Source organism: Erithacus rubecula (genome assembly GCF_903797595.1).
Source record: "Erithacus rubecula genome assembly, chromosome: 6".
NCBI classification, from domain to species: domain Eukaryota; kingdom Metazoa; phylum Chordata; class Aves; order Passeriformes; family Muscicapidae; genus Erithacus; species Erithacus rubecula.
The window spans coordinates 26,830,532-26,847,107 of record NC_136688.1 but is presented as its reverse complement, the minus strand read 5'-3'; positions in this window follow the sequence as shown (position 1 = coordinate 26,847,107).

The window sequence follows — 16,576 nt, the reverse complement described above, 5'->3', positions numbered from 1 at the left end:
CACCTAGTGGAATTTACAAATACTCTAGATCTGGTCAAGTTCAAGAAGAGCTTGCACAATCCAGATACTAGAATAGTTCCGTTTATTGAAACAATAACCAAAGAAGATTTGGGACTGCTGAATGCACTACCTAGAGGATATGAAGATATGTAGTAAATTCAGTAACTAGAGGGTCCTAATATATACAGTACAGTATATACTATTGCATGGCCTTAATGCATCCTACTCTGCCAAGTTGCTGCTGGACCTCTCCTTATGGCCACTGTTGTCTGGATCACGTCTGATTTTTTGGAGTCCAAACCACAGCACCAAGAGAAGGACGAGGGTTCCAGTGATAGCCCAGAACTGCCAGATGAGCAGGGCTCCTGAGGCCACAGCACTGTGCTCCAGGTTCTTCTGCTCCAGCTGCTGCACCAGCTGAGTCATCTGCTGGTTCAGATACTCGGCGCGCTGCTGCATGCGTTCCTGGGCAGCCTCATCCAGCCCGTCCCCGGCCTGCTGCAGGTACTGGATGAGGCCTTGCACTAGCAAGAGAAAGAGGGTAGTGGCAAGCATGGCCTAAGGAGTTGAGGAGGGGTTGAGTGGGGACGGGAAGGAGGTGCTGATCAGGGAAGTGGTGACAGGAGTGCCCGGGGTCTATCTGCAGGCAGGAAGGAGGGGCCCAGGCAGCTGGCGGCAGCAGCAGCAGCGGCACCGTGCCCTGCCTAAGGCAGTCCCGCAAGGATTGGCCTCTGGATGCACAGAGAGAAGCAGCTCCCCGGGTACTCGCATTCCTGCCGTGGCCCTCATCCAGCAGTCAGCACAGCCTCCTGTGTGCTGCACACTCACCGAGGCTGTACTGGAGCAGGGTTACCTGCTGCTTGGCTCATAGCTGCCCCCATTGTGACACAGGCCCTGTGATGTCACAGGCGCCATGTGCATCCCAGCCAGGCCATCCCGGCTCTCCATCTCTACCTCAGCTCAGGAACTCATCATGGGAGATCTTGTGCTGTGAGATAGAACCCGTTCCCTTGGTGCTGAGCTGTGTGCTTGTAGGAGTGCTCTTGGGACATAAGTGGTGGCCCTGGGTGTGTAGTGGTGAATATCCTGGTGGTGGCTTGGGGCTTCTCCATGGCAGGATCTCTGTTCCTGCTGTGCTAACTGCAACAGGCCCTTGATTCCATGGAGACATTCCCCAGGGCTGAAGGGTGGGTGTGGCAGATGATTTCCAGTGGGCAGGTCCCACTGCCAACAGAGCACAGTGTTCTGCATGTCCAACAAGTTAATTTCTGTGGTGCCAAAGCCCTGGAGAATGTCTGGTGTGAGCAGAATCTTCCCTGTCTCCCCGGTGAGGAGGCCCAGCAACAGTGTCTCTTGTTTAGTCTCTGCCCAGCCAGAGCTGCCAGGGACTTTCAGAGCCCATGTGAAATGCCCAGCATGGCCTGAGCATGCAAGGGATACACAGGGCGAAAATCATCTCTGTAGCCAGTATGTTCTTCAGTGCTGCTGCACAAGGAAGACCACTGACAGGAGCAATGTGGACTGTGAATTGTGTGTCTTTGTTTAAAAAGCCTTGCTAATAACAGTGCCTACTCCCAGCCAGTCCCAAATTCATACCTAGTGGAATTTACAAATACACTAGGTCTGGTTGAGTTCAAGAAGAGCTTGCACAATCCAGATACTGGAATAGTTCAGTTTATTGAAACAATAACCAAAGAAGATTTGGGACTGCTGAATGTACTACCTAGAGCATATTAAGATATATAATAAATTCAGTAACTAGAGGGTCCTAATATACATAGTAAATTCAGTAACTAGAGGGTCCTAATATATACTGTAAATTCTCTAACTAGACGGTGTTGATATATATGGTAAATGAGGCTGCAGATGCACAGCTCTGTGCACGAAGATGTCTTTCAGCGGTTCAGAACAGCATTTGTTTGAGCTGATCTAGCAGATGAATGTACTCCTGCATGGCCTTCATGTGGGCATTGTGATTGCTGGCTAGGTGCTGGAAGAGGTTGGGTGCTTCAGCCACCTGGAAAATGGAGGACAAGCTGATCTCCATAGGAAACCTCTCGCTTGCTATGTCAAAGTGGTTAAACTGTTACATGTCCAGGGAGCAGTGGAGGTACTTGATGGTGTCCATCATTCGCCTCCAGAAATCCTTCCTCTATCACTGTGTCAGGGCTACAGTGCTCAGGAGGTGCATCACCACCGTCTTCAGGGCATACCTGGAGAAGCCTGCACCCCTCAGGATGTGGCTGAGGAGCTGCAGGCACTTGCAGTGCCAGCGGTGATGAGGGGCCTGCGTGGAAATGTGTCTGAAGAATTTTGCCTCTGCCACTGCATAAGTCTCCAGCCGTGTTGTGTTTGGGATGCCTGCTTCTGTAGGCTGCCTGCACCCAAAGATATCCGAGTCTCCTTGCTGCAGTCCAAAGATGACCTCAGCCGTGAAGCTTTCCTGCTCTTTACTTAGCTGAAATTTACAGGAGCGGCCGGAGGGCTGCGACATTAAATGTCAATGGCACAATTGAGGCAAAAGCAGCCAGGCTACTCTCATGGATCGACAGAACCAGTGAACAGTTTTCTCCACATCTAGATAGGTGCCAGTACAGAGGGTGTGCAGGAGGCTGGGGTCCTGTTTCCTTCTCAGCTCCTCCTCAGAGTGGTGGAGGAAACATAGCATGTCCTCCCCCAGCTACTCCCTCGTGCAGGTGCACAGCAGCTCCACACAAACACAGCAATTCCTCTGGAGCACCCCTGCAGCGTCCAGCTCCAGGTGGAAGGCATGTCCTGGAGGGGGCCTCAGTGGTACAAGCACACGGTACACAAGGTCCTGTGCACAGGGACTCAGCCTTCAAAGGCGCTGCCCACTCCAATGGCTTGTTGTGGAATCGGCTAGAAGCTGTTAGACAAGCCTTGTCCAAAGACGTGTGTGAGTTTGTCCATCAGGTCTGTTATGACAGAGCAACCTTTGTCCAGGTCCAGAACAAGCAACTGTATGTGCTCTTCTAGAAGGCTTCCACGGTTCCTTTGGACATTGTGGCCATCATCTTCATCTTCATTGTTTGCATCGTGTTTGTCTTCTTCCAGCAGCATTGCCTTCCTCCACCTTCTTATCATTGTTTACTTCTTCCATTGCATCATTGGAGCCTTCTTTTGCTTCATTTCCAGCATTGCTTTCTGCCTTCGCATCCACATTGCTACCTTCTTCATTTCCATCCTTATTGTCCTTTTCCACAATTGCATCGTCACTTTGCATTTGTTTCTTTGCAAGCATGTTGTGTCCTTCATCTTCATCCTACTTCACCAAGTTGCTGCTGGACCTCTCCTTATGGCCACTGTTGTCTGGATCATGTCTGATTTTGTGGAGTCCAAACCACAGTGCCAAGAGAAGGACAAGGATTCCAGTGACGGCCCAAAATTGCCAGACGAGCAGGGCTCCTGAGGCCACAGCACTGTACTCCAGGTTCTTCTGCTTCAGCTCCTGAGCCAGGTGGAAATGGACATGTGGAAGAGCCTTATTTACAGCATCAGAGAAGCTAGAGCCCACCAGAGCATCATTTCTGCTGCAAAATGCTATTCTGCTGCAGCATTCTCTGTCCACAATTCCCAACAGTGATTTACAAACACTCACCGACACAGCTTTTGTTCTAGTACAACATTTATTGGCAACTTTGTTCTGAGGGGATCTCCCAGAGGGGGCAACAGCAACTCCCTGGGGGAACAGACTCCCTAGTTTATGGAGGGTATTCATTGTCCAAGTAGTAATGAATATTGTGTTGCATGCCCCTTGCCATGGCCCCTTCAGCATTGCATTGCAATGAGCATTGCAGATAGAACACAGTAGTTTGGTCTGGGGGAATAGGAACTATGAATTTTGTGAATATGGACTGTATTTCTGTATTTTGTATTTACTGCATTTTTTGCTCTGTGTGAGTGATAGTTCATATAGAACATATATGCATATTCTGAATTCAGAATATGAATTCTGCAAACCTAGACCCAAATCTGTGTTTAGGAATGGTGTTACAGTTTCTGGACTGTAAAGAAAATAAATGTGTTAGCTTTTCTAGTGCCACAATTGAGACGTGTGATTTTTCTTACCCCATCAGCAGCAGAGTTAGCAGTTTTCCTGCAAACATGATGCACATTTTCCTATTTCTTTTAAAAGAAATGCGTCATTCCATGCTAACTTTATGAAAGAAATAACTTACAGGACATGGGTGCCACAGTTGTGGCAAGTATGAGAATATGACAGCTGACTGAGAAACTGAGCACTTCACTCATCAAGCAACCAAAGTGTTCAGGGGAACTCCTTTTATCTGAACTTTCCTACATTTATTAAGGTGTCTGATGAACAGAAAGCAAAGAGTGGAACTGTGCCACCCACCTGTGGTCTTTCCCAAGTCCTGGCATGTTGTATAGGAGTGTCAGGAATGGGAGACCACATTTTTATCCAGGTACAGAGCATCATAGCCAGTCCTTGGTGATGGGGAATGGGAGTGGGAGGGTACATGAACAGGGTTGCATCTGAGAGAGCTGGTGTATCATGGCAATTGATGAATGAATGAATGAATGAATGAATGAATGAATGAATGAATGAATGAATGAATGAATGGTGTCATTCAGACTGAGCTTCACTTAGGAGACTTAATTAAGAACAGAACCACCTGCTTTTTAAAAATAAAAGACAGGAAAAAATTATGGTGAACATCATTGAATTTGGTTCCCAAAGAAAGGTAGAATGAGAAATAGGAATCCCTGATGGAACACAAAATTAGTTGTGGTCTTTATTTCTGGAGAATTTAATTTGCAATAAACAGCAGCCTACATGCAAAGTTCCAGATCTGTGAAAGCACAGGTTTAAGTGGGGTTGCTAATTTCTTAAAAAGACATTGTAATTTTCTTCTTAAAAATGAAATTGTGTGAAACAGAAGATGCTGGTAGCCTACATATATATATATTTCCAGATCCTGTAGTACCTGTTAAAACTAAGGCAGAAGCATTGAAGGAAGAAGAGGCTGAGTAAAGCCTGTGACACTCCAGGAAATTTTCCTAAAGGAGTGGTATTTACATGTATTGAAACAGACAGCATAACATTTCTCAAAAGAGTATTTTACTTTCCATTCTTTTTCACTGGTGTCTTAGGTTGCAATACAGGATGTGGCCAAAAGTACATATTGTATCACCTTCTGTTGAAACCAGGTGGGGCACTGATCTTTATCTTTTCTACTACCCATCCTTCCTTCAGGAAGATATTGGCTGTTAATGGGCCATTGAGTCCCACTGTATGACTGGTGAAATTACATGTACCATTGGGAGATGCTTCAGCCAAGGGAAGGAGCCAAACATTTCCTACCTAGATAAAAACAGATTTGGGACATCAGGGCGGCCTTTTTCCACTGGATCTTTTCACATCATCACTGGACCTTCAGAGGAAAACTGCACCCTTCTACAGGAGCACTGCTTCAGCGGAACCACATCTGCCACTGCAGGGGGACTGTAGCCACCATTTAATGGGACTGCTACCAACACCCTGACTGATGGGTGTCAGGTTGGATTCTGACTTTGTCAGTGTTTTAGGTTTGTTCTTTGTAATACTGTATTTCTATTTTAATTTTCCTAGTAAGGAACTGTTATTCCTATCTGCCATATCTTTGCCTGAGAGCCCCTTAATTTCAAATTTATAATAATTTGGAGGAAGGCCGTTTACATTCTCCATTTCAAAGAGAGGCTCCTGCCTTTTGTTAGCAGACACTAGTTTTTCAAATCAGGACAACTGGCTCTGAATATTTTTCAGCAGTTGCTCTAGAAGTGTTCTCTGCATAAATTTGTGGGATAGAGAACGGGTGGTTTAAGCCTACAGAATGTTCCCATGGCCTCTATATTCCCCCCTTGGTATTTTTTCCTGCCTAAGGCTGTTTAAAACATTAATCTGGCTTGGACCAAAAATGTTTTCAGTGTGGAGATGCATCTAGATACTATATTAAAACCAGGTAATTTCCAGTTACTTGAGACTCACTGATAAAGCAGGCGCTAAAAATATTTCTAAAATTTTCTTCTTAAACTGCAATAGCAAAAACATCAAGACCTGCATAGGAATGTTTTTAAATGTTGGTCTTATACAGGGTTTAGACACTACAGTGGTGAAAAAAACAATTTTAAGACAATCAGGTGAACACTAGGTAGGTATCACCCCACAGTGAATTAAATTTTAGCCATGAGAGAATGGCCTAAGGCAGCAAGTGAATTGGCCAGGAAGATGGAAACTGAAATTTTATTAGTCTCTCTCAGCTGTGTTTTCATCTCTCATGTTTTCTTCGTGGTTATGAGTTTTGGAAGCTCTGTCTGCAGCCCAGTGATTGTAACTAGCAATGCAGCATATAGACACAGAAAACTGTCACCTACAGGGTCAGTTACAGAGAAAAATAGTTTGATATTACTGGTGGACTAAGCCTGCAGCCAATGCTGTGTACAAAAAGTACCACCGAAGCTGGTCCTAATTTTTCTTAATATATTACTTCATGTTGCTGCATATGTCATGCATTAAACTACTGGCCTCATGACCTTATTTTAATGGTAACTGCAAAGTTAGAAACCTTGCATTTCCTGAGCTCTCTTATATGACATCTATAAGCATGTTGCAATATTGGGATATTTTTGCATTTTCCTTCATAACTTTTAACTTTTAAAATTTTCTTTTAAAAAAATATAACAGGATAGGCCATTAAATGTCAAAAGAGAAGGTTTAATCCCCCAGGAATTAGGTGTGCATGGTTCAGCCCAGTTTTTCATGCTTGGTATTTTCTCAGGTTTAGGAAACTATCCTGAAGGGTAATGGTTTGTGCAAAACTCCAGTGAGGGTTCAGAGTGCTTTGGAGGCACAAGTCTCTGAGTTTCTTTTTCCACCATGTTAGTTTCTTCTCTCCCAGCTCCCACCCTTTAACAGCTGATCTAAGCTGGTTGTCCAGACTTTCACCAAAAGAAGGAAGAAGTGGTGTCAGCTCCAGAGGCCAACACATCCTGTCATCAAATCTGGATCTAAAATAGGTGAATTACTTGTCCCCAGGTGACTATAGAGAAAGTCTGGCAAATTATGTCAGAGGAGGACCTGACTTTATGCCCGTCTGGGGTCATGAGGTGAATCAGTCTCTTCATGTAGGAGAGAAGTCTACTAGCTGGGTCTGTGCACCATCCCCATCATATAACACAGTTCTTCAAGGCTGAGCTGGAGAATGAGCAGAGGATTTTTACCTTTGTCTGAAATTAATTTCTGACAATGTAAATTCCTGTGAAATTTACTGGAAGATTAATGTACACACTGGTCTAGCAAAGACCAAAAAAGTGCCTCTGTTTTCAAAAGATGCATTGCCAGGGAAGACAGCATAGAACCAAGGCTGGGTTTTGCCTGGGAGCATAGGTTTTTAAACTGTAGATTAAAAATGAGAACTGCTGAAAATAATTTGAAAAATATGACTTAAAACGTGTGCATGGGTTTACGCATGGAGGCTAGAGGGGGTAGGAGGGAGATAAGTATGTAGATTGAAGGCAGAGATAGATGTTTGAGTTGCATCTGAGCTAAAACCTAGTAGCCTGTTTCAAATGCAGTCTTGGCTCCCTGTTCCAGCTACAGTCATCTTTTGTTGCTTTTGTTTTCCATTGGATCTGCCAGCCAAATGGACCTGTCCCATAGCTAGGTCATCTGATGGAAGTGTAGGGAATGTGTGTGGCCAGGCCATAGGTGTAGAGAGCATTTTTGTCATAGATGCCTGTAAGATAAGGTGTACACTGAACTTGTGCTACTCACCCTTGTGAACTGGTGAGTTGGACTGATGGCTGGAGGCTACATCCATGGCAGTAGTACTGGGTGAGCACACAGCTTCTTGTAGATGTGGACTGGATGGTAAAATTTCATCTTCATTGAGAGCTTTCCGGGTTACAAAGCAAAAGATAAAGTATGAGATCTAATAAAGAAGAGAAGTTTGGCTGTCCTTTCAAGGCATCAAGTAACATCCCAGCTAGGCTATGTCTGCAAATACAGTTGCTAGACTTTTGATTTGTGGTATTGTATTTGAACTATGCAGTTTAGAAATGTATCAGACTTGCAGAAACTATAAAGACTTAGCCTGCTCAAAAGGTAGGGACAATAGAAATACTTCTGGGTTTTCCTGATCATTCCAAAAACTGATTAGCTGAGCATCTAGGAGGAGATATATTTTCTTCTATATTCTGAAAGAATGAGGACCAGGTGATTATAACAGGGTGAATAGAGCTGGTTTTTTTTAGCTTGTGAAGGTAAATTGTAGCTCACAACCATATGAACTGATCTGTGAGTCTTTTCTAAATATGTTCTATGTCATGAAGAGTATTATTCTTTTGGACATGTGATTTAAAGGAGCAAAACTTAGCATAAGATCTCTAAGTCACTGCAAATACAAATATTTTACTCAAAGTGAGATGGCTTAATGGAGTACTAAGGACTTTCTTTTTCCATCTTTCAATACTTACACTTTCCCATATGATATTGCTATCAGCTGCTGAGCTAAATCTGGAAAAGGCTTTTGCGAGGGAGAGCAATGACAGACAGAGACAGGCAGTATCTAACAGTGTTAGATACTGAGTTAATATTGTTAGATACAGAGTTATTAGTATTCTGTGATTGCTAATAGAAGTGCACCTCAGAGTACTTTCCACAATTATGTATTTAAATGAAATATGAAATCTTGTTACCTCTGCTCAATGTGCTTCAAAGCTGAAGTTGTGTTAATATTTTAATAAAAGAATTTCCTGTGAAAAAATACTTTAAAAAGTAAGAAGACTGAGTTTTAAACAACTGTTTTGCAGAAGGCAAATTGTGAACTTGTAAATATTTGTACTGAAAATATGTGCTGAGTTGAATTAGCAGACCATGCTCAAACAGCAATTACAGATACTTCATTGTCAAAATGTAAGGATGAGATCCAGAAAGCTCCACAGAGGATTGCTATAGGTCTCATAGTACTCATTAATGAGTTGGATGATGACACAAAAAGAATCATTATTCAATTTGTAGTTAATTTCAAGCAGCAAGAGACTGCAAGTATTGTAGAGAAGATGATTAAAATACAGTGATCTTGATAAATTGCAGGTATGATCTGAAAAGTGTGCGTAGGATTCAGGATGAAGAAGAGGTACATTTAAACAGGAACAAGAAACTGCAGAAACACAGGATATCAAGGAGCTCTTCTCTAAGCAATTCTGTGGGAAAACATTTAGCAGGCTTCCTAGAACATAAATTGATCAAAATTAAATAATGCTGGGCTAGTGCAAATCACGAGGGTGCTGCCCTGGGCTGTCTCTGCAGGTGCAGACTGCTCTGCTCAGCACTGGTGAGGCATCAGCAAAAGTGGTGTGTACACTTGTACACACTTGTGGACACAACAGAAATGTGAAGCAGCTGGATGTGGTCCAGAAGAGGGCAGTCAGAATGGTGAGGCATTGAAAAAACAATCTGTAAGGAAAGAAAAGTTATAGTGTCTGATCCGATCCAGAAAAATGGGTAAAACACTTAAAAATGTGAAATTCTGCTCTGAAGAGATCAGTGGTAATCTGCTTTCTACATTTATAATGGAGGACAAGAAATAAAGGACTCCTGTTTTAACATGGGGTCCATCTTCAATATTAGGATAAAATCTTATGCAAATAATATTTCAATAGATAGTAGAATAAATATGGCATCTCCAGCACTGAATGTCTGTAAGAACTTTTAAATTTAGGTATTGTTGAGCCTGCCCTGATCAGTAAGACAGACTCAGTGATTTTTAGTCCCCTCCTAGGCTACAAACTTGTAAGAAGCAGACCCCCACCTTCTACTGAATAATTTACACATTGAGTTAAAATTAACTGTATTATTCTGCATGTGCATCACTGCAATCAGCTTTTGAGGAATTTAGCCTTCAGTCTCTAAGAATGCAAGCAGGAACAAGTTGAAAATTTCAGAATTTGTAACTTGTCAAAATTTAGGCAGATTTTCACAGAATGGCATATCCTTGTCACCAAGGCCCATCTCCCTGATACATTTTTAACAATAATCTCAAAACATGGACATATTCAGTTATAAAAATATATTTAACATGGGCAAAAGCCTTTTTAAATAAAATATCCTTGAAACTGGTTAGACTGATTTTGCTGAAATATTAAAAATAAAAGAAAAAAGAAAATAAGAATCCAGACTTTTTCTCATCCATATAGTGAAACATTGTGGGCTAAGCAGTTGAAGATGGAAGATTCTCAACCATGCCTGCCACAGGTACTTACTTGAAAGAAGATTTGAAGATTCACTGTTTCATTATCATTTGTAAAGCACTTTTAGATCCTGACATGATGTACACATTTTTTACAGCTTTGAGGAGTTGTTAATGGCAATGCAGATTTAAAGCTGTTTCTTGGATAATTAAGGAAAAATAGCTAATCTCATAGGGTTTTTTTAATAAACCCTATGCCTGATTTTGAATTATGCATTGTGCAGGTGTTTTGTTCTCACATTCTAGTTTAACAGAGCAGACCAGTTTGAAATGTGTTTTAATTTAATTGGGCTGTATCAGTCTCTTTACTGTCATGGCTTAACAGGCTGAGCATTGAAATAAGGACTGCATTTTAAGCAGAGAGCTGCTGGTGGAGTTGTTCTGGCTGGAGAGGGGGAAGATGAGGCTAGAACTGAGCCCTGGGATCCATCTCATATTTCACACTGCTGAGATCTGCAAAACTGGTATCTGGATTCCTGGCTTTGTAGGGAAGGGAGATTCATAGACCTAGGAAAGCATGACAGCACTCCAGTGAGACCCTCTTATGGTCCTCTTGTGCCCAGCAGAGTAGAAGAAAGATTCTTCTTGTCATAGCTGTGAGCATCTGAGGTTATGCTCCAGCTTTGAATCTCCAAGTGTCCTTTCCCACAGTCCCTACTGCAAGCCTAGGAAAAAACAGCTTTCCTAGGCTAATATCTGGTTTTTGAGCCCTTCTGCTGCCCACTCATTTTAGTGAGTGCTGTGCATCTGACCCCAACTCAGTCAGATCTCTTCCTTTCTCAGTAGTAGACAAGGTGGGACAATAATTGAAAATTTTTTAAAAAATAATAAAGAAATGTCACTTGAATTTGAAGGTGAATTTAAGGACTTTACTTAAGCAAAATGTAGAAATATTTGACTGCTCAGGTTTAACTGATCTTAATAAGAAAATATTAAAATAAACAAAATGAAGTAACTGAATATTCACCAAAAGCATGTCAAATGTTAAATTTCCCTGCCAAAAACAGAACATGCAGTGTGATGTTTAGCTACATAAATTAGCCAAAGAGGGAGAAGTGATACCATCTGATTTAGATAAATCATCAACACCCTGTACATTTTTTGTAACTATTAGAGAAAAGATTTTATATATATAAATGTCTGTGTACATAAAGTGAACATAGATAGATAGATAGATACAGAAACACAGAGATGCATTTCAATACTTCGACTGTGTTGGTGGCTACAGAAAAGAAACATGGCTCATGATGATGTTTGCAGGTTTTTTCATATGGTAAATGCTTTTTCAAAACCACAAGATGATATAGTTTCTGCTGTGAAAAATGAATAGTTTAATAAGACACAGATAAATACTGGTGAGAGAGGGATATAGCATACAAACAATATGATCAGGGATATGAAAGGCACATACTTCATCTTTCTGGATTTAAGGTTTTTTAAAAAACATATTTCATGCCTTCCTCCACACTTGAGGTTCCTCATTCCCACTGTGCAGCAGTTCCCATCACAGCTTATGTAATTAATCATCATGAAACATATTTCAAACAGGAAAAAAAAAAAGGTCCAAAGGAAACTTCTGCAATACCACAGAAGAAAAAAATCAAGAATGTTATGGTGTACTCAAAGTACTCCTTCTGCAGCTTTTCCAGACCAGCAGGTAAAGACAAACTTTATTTCTATGGGAATTCACACATTTCTTCCATTTAGTGCCATGAGTTTTCATAATATTTGACAACCCTAACATGGCAGAAGTTGAGGCTCTACCATCTTCAGGAAAACTTTACAAGTTCAGATGGAGTGCACGCAGAAGGCTGCTCTTGACTAAAGGACAGAAAAGAACAAACATTGATAGATATAAAAAACTGATCTCGTGAAAAACTAAGAGAAGATATGGAGAGACATTAGAAATTTGTATATGTTATTAAAGAATTTAAAATCCCTTCTACAGTCCTCTCTTTAACACAGGAAAGGATGAGACCATGCTAATTTCCTCACTCAGCCAGTGCTCTGACTTGTTCAGATAGGAGATTGCCAAGGCAGAAGAGAAAAGGATGCCTCTGCTATGTTTGAGAAAGAACCTAGATATTGAGGGAATGGAGTCCCTCCTCTTTGGATTAGTTGTATTGCTCTTTGTCCATTTTGGGCTTCCAGGTAAGACAAAGAGAAGCAAAGCTACTTACATAAATCTCTTTTCAATACTTTCAGCAAACAGGGTCTTCCAGACTTTCCTAGGTGGATTTACAAAGACTGTGAATTTTACTTCCCCACAGTGTTATTTATTGATAAAAATGAACAGAAGAACTGCTACTAATGCAGCTTAAAAAAAAAAAAAAAAATCTCAGTACTTTTGGTTATGTGATTTTCCTAGATGTGGGATGAACGTTCTTCCATGCCTGAAATTCACCACCATGGCTTTTCCTCCCAGTGATAACAAGTCATCAAGAAGTTTGTTCTAAGTCACACAAAATTTAAAAAGCATTAGAGCTGGCACAAATTTCATGTTTGCAAAGGCAGCTGGAATCCCTTTGCACAAAGGGAGGAATTAAGTGAAGCTCCACAAGGTCAGTACAAGCTGCCTCTGAATGGTTCCTATTAAGTTGTCTTTGTTCTTTTCGCTTGCATGATCCTTGTGGGTGTAGAAGGATACATTGGGCTTGACACTGTTTAAGTCAGGGCTCTGCAACTGCCAGTGCACATTACTTGCATTTTTCAGTCTGACATGTTCAATTTCTGTGAAGCATGTTAACGTGGATCAATGGAAACCTCTGTGGGCTGAGATCCCCAAAGGAAAATTCTCCCTGTAGAGAAAGCACTCACACTTGTATAAACCTGGCAGATATGGCATCATCTCCTGTGCTGTGTTTCCTTCTTTAAAGGGTATGCAGGAGGAACTCAGCCACTGCCAGGCTCCTCACCCTTGACTCTCAAAGGATAAAATTTCCTCTGAGATGGAGGTGAAAGGAAGAGACATTGGTGCTGCATGGCTGAAATATAATTTTTCTAGTTGCTCCCTTTTTCTGCTGAATCCATATGGAACACAGCATGCACAATAGAGATTTAGGGGTTTTTAAAGCACACCTGCATAAAGACAATCTAGGAATCACAGAGGGATGCATTGAAACAGTATCTGAGAGCACTGAATGTAGAGCACAGTGAAAAAGGGAGCAAGCATCACTTGACCTCCTGTTTATTGGTCGCAATGACAGGAAGCACAATATCTTTTATATTCTGGTAGGTTAAGTTAGGTAAGAAAAATTAATGGCACCCCCCAACTTATTTCTGCTGAAAGCTGACATGAGTCTGTACTGCCTGTAAATGTCCAAATTTGCTAGTCAAGCTAGCCACCAATTTCATGCAGTTAATTGTACAAAACAAAGGATCATTCTGTAAAAAGGCTGAGGAATTCAAGAGTGCCTCTGCAGTCTGATACTCAAAAAATGTACCATGAAATAAACTCAGGGCTTTGAGCTGACATTTTAAAAAAATCTATAATAGGTGCCATAAAAGATGTGCTAAAACCTCTTTAAAACTACAAAGAAAGTAACATAACAACTGTAATGTTGAATACTGAAAGTAACATAACAACTGTAACATAACAACTGCCTAAAACAAAATAGGAGAGAAGAATTAATCCACCCGGCAAGGCCTTATTTAGTTTGCTTTAACAAAATCTGTAAAGCCTATTGCTCTGCTCTTCTAATGATGTAGGCTAAGACACAGGAGATAAGAAAAGCCAAGACACTGAAAGCTGTTGTAAAACTAGGTCACTGTTAAATTAAACATTTTATGAAAAATAGAACCTGCCTTGAACAACTCTGAAAACCTTCTTGCTTTTTACATGCCCTCTGCCAGAGACACTTACTCCTCTTTATTGCCTTCATGAGAAAAAACATTGCTTTTGTGACATCTCAGCACTCACCTCCAGCCAGCAGCTCCATTTTTTCTTGTAATTAACAGCTATTGAATATTTATGAAGTAAATGCTACGGGGTAACACTTACTCATTCGATCAACAGTGCTGTTGGTTTGCAAACTGAAAGGAAAACACTGGCCCTACCTCAGAGGGCTGTAACCACTGCAGCTGCAGCAGCTTCTGCTTTTCTGAGCTTTTCAAGTACCAGGAGAGGAGGATGCTACTGGCAGAAAGTTAGTGATAGCTACGCCTTTTTTTCACATGATCACAGGGGAACATGCTGGGCTGTGACTCTTTGCCATGTAAAGAAGCCGTTGGAATACCCTGGAGACTCCCACTGTTGAGCTGTGAGTAAGAGTCAGCAGAAGCCCTGTGAGCATGTGTAACTCTAGTGTCAGCCACGATGTGCAGGGGTTCAAAGCTGTACATTGTGAAGCTGATAAAAGGAGTTCTTTACAGAAATGAGGAGAGCATTACAGCTTTGGGAGAGCATTATTAGGCATGGGGGAAGTTTTCTACTGCTGCAGTCTTCGATAGAAGATATGATAATTTTATAAAATGTCTGTTTTTGTCATTGAAATCAGTCTCTAGAATACAGAAAAGCTGGCCAAATATTTCCAATAGGAAATGTTAGTGAAAATGAAAATCTAGCTCAGGTTCTTCAGTTTTAATAATGTATCATAAAGGACAGGTGATGTTCCATACCTGGTATGGACCATGGTGGTCTCTTCTAGCTTTTAGATCTCATAATACAGAGGAAAGAGGAAAGGGAACAACAAAATTCTGCCCTCCCTCCCCATGCATTCTTCTCCAGTGCTTACTGAGCATAGCGATGTTTTAGATGCAGGGTCTTTTTCTGCAAACATTGCTGTAAGTGTGTAGTTCTACATCAACTTGAGATGCCCCACTGATCTAAACGGAACTGCTTCTGCATCTCTAATCACACTCATCAAACTGCTGGACTCCCCCGCTGGGAAAGAGGCTAAACTAAGGAACGATTGCTGTGATGAACCAACTCTGACTACATTGTTTTCACCATGAAGATCAATGCAAATGCAAAGCTGGCTTGGTTTTATTGGGTTTTAATTATGTATAATTTATTTTAGTAGTTAATGCATGAAAGTAAAAAATGTTGCTATGCCATTTTTCTTCATATCATTTATTACTTCAAGGGACTAAAGAATCATTGTTATTTGAGAGAAGCCACTAAGCAAAGATTCATTTAATTATAATATGTAATGGAGAAAGAGGGCATGGAATATTATCCAAACCTGAAATACCATTTAAATGGTATTTATTTATCATTTGCCTTTCCTTTTATTTGTACTTTTTGGTTACAATTTCTTCTGCTGAGCATGTTTAAAATAAACATGGAGGTCACTTTTGCTTTAATGTTTCCATTCAGCTTCCTTTCTCAACATCATGTGCTGGAAATACATTATGGAAATACTCAGGCTGTATATACTTCCAGAAAATATATTGGTAATTTCTTTGAATTGTGAAATATTTTCTACCTATCTTGTACTTTGAAAACAGCATTTCTGTAGAATTTGCATTTCAGTCTGAGTTAATCTGATATATTCAAACACTTAGATTTGTTGTCTACTGCATGGACACTCCTTTGAGGGAGCTGTGGGAGCAAGGACTGTGTAGTCTTGAAACAGTTTTTCCTGAGCAGACCTGATATAAGACACTGAAATATTTTACTGTTGATATTACATGTAGTCGTACCCCAGCATAACCCAATGCAACTAGCGATTTAAAATGCTTTGCTGAGAAAATCTCTAAAGAAAGGAAATCTTTATTTAATAGGTTGCAATTGCCTCTTTCCTCCCTTTCCCAGACAACTTTGTGTGGCAAATAATATATGACATCTTGGGTTAATCCAAAGAGAATGAAAATCGGTTTAAATTCAAACTTACTATAAAGGGAAATATTTTTTAGATTAATTTTATTTCAAAAAAGTATCCCAAAAATGTGCTGTGATATTTGAGAGGTGCATTCTCTTTGAACAAAGCAATCGAGGAAGGTCCACCAAGATCAAAACGTTTTAACCTGCCACAGAAGTTTTTAAATGCTCACAGCTGAAATCTGAACCAAATCAATTGAACAACACCCTGTAAATTCTAGTGAGGGCCAATGAGCTCATGTGAGGGATAACCGTAGAATTTTGCCAGGGAAATAAATGTGTAGTCTGTGTTGATGAAGGACTTTTTTGAAGAAGCATGTACAAACTCTGTAAACTAGAAACTGACATTTGCAAGATTAAGGAAGGAGTAACCAGTAACAGTAAAGATAGACCTATGGATACAGTAAAAATGGAAGTGATGCACAGTTGAACCAGAACTAATTTTTTTTATTATTAATTTAATATATGAATTACTGTGGAAGTTTAG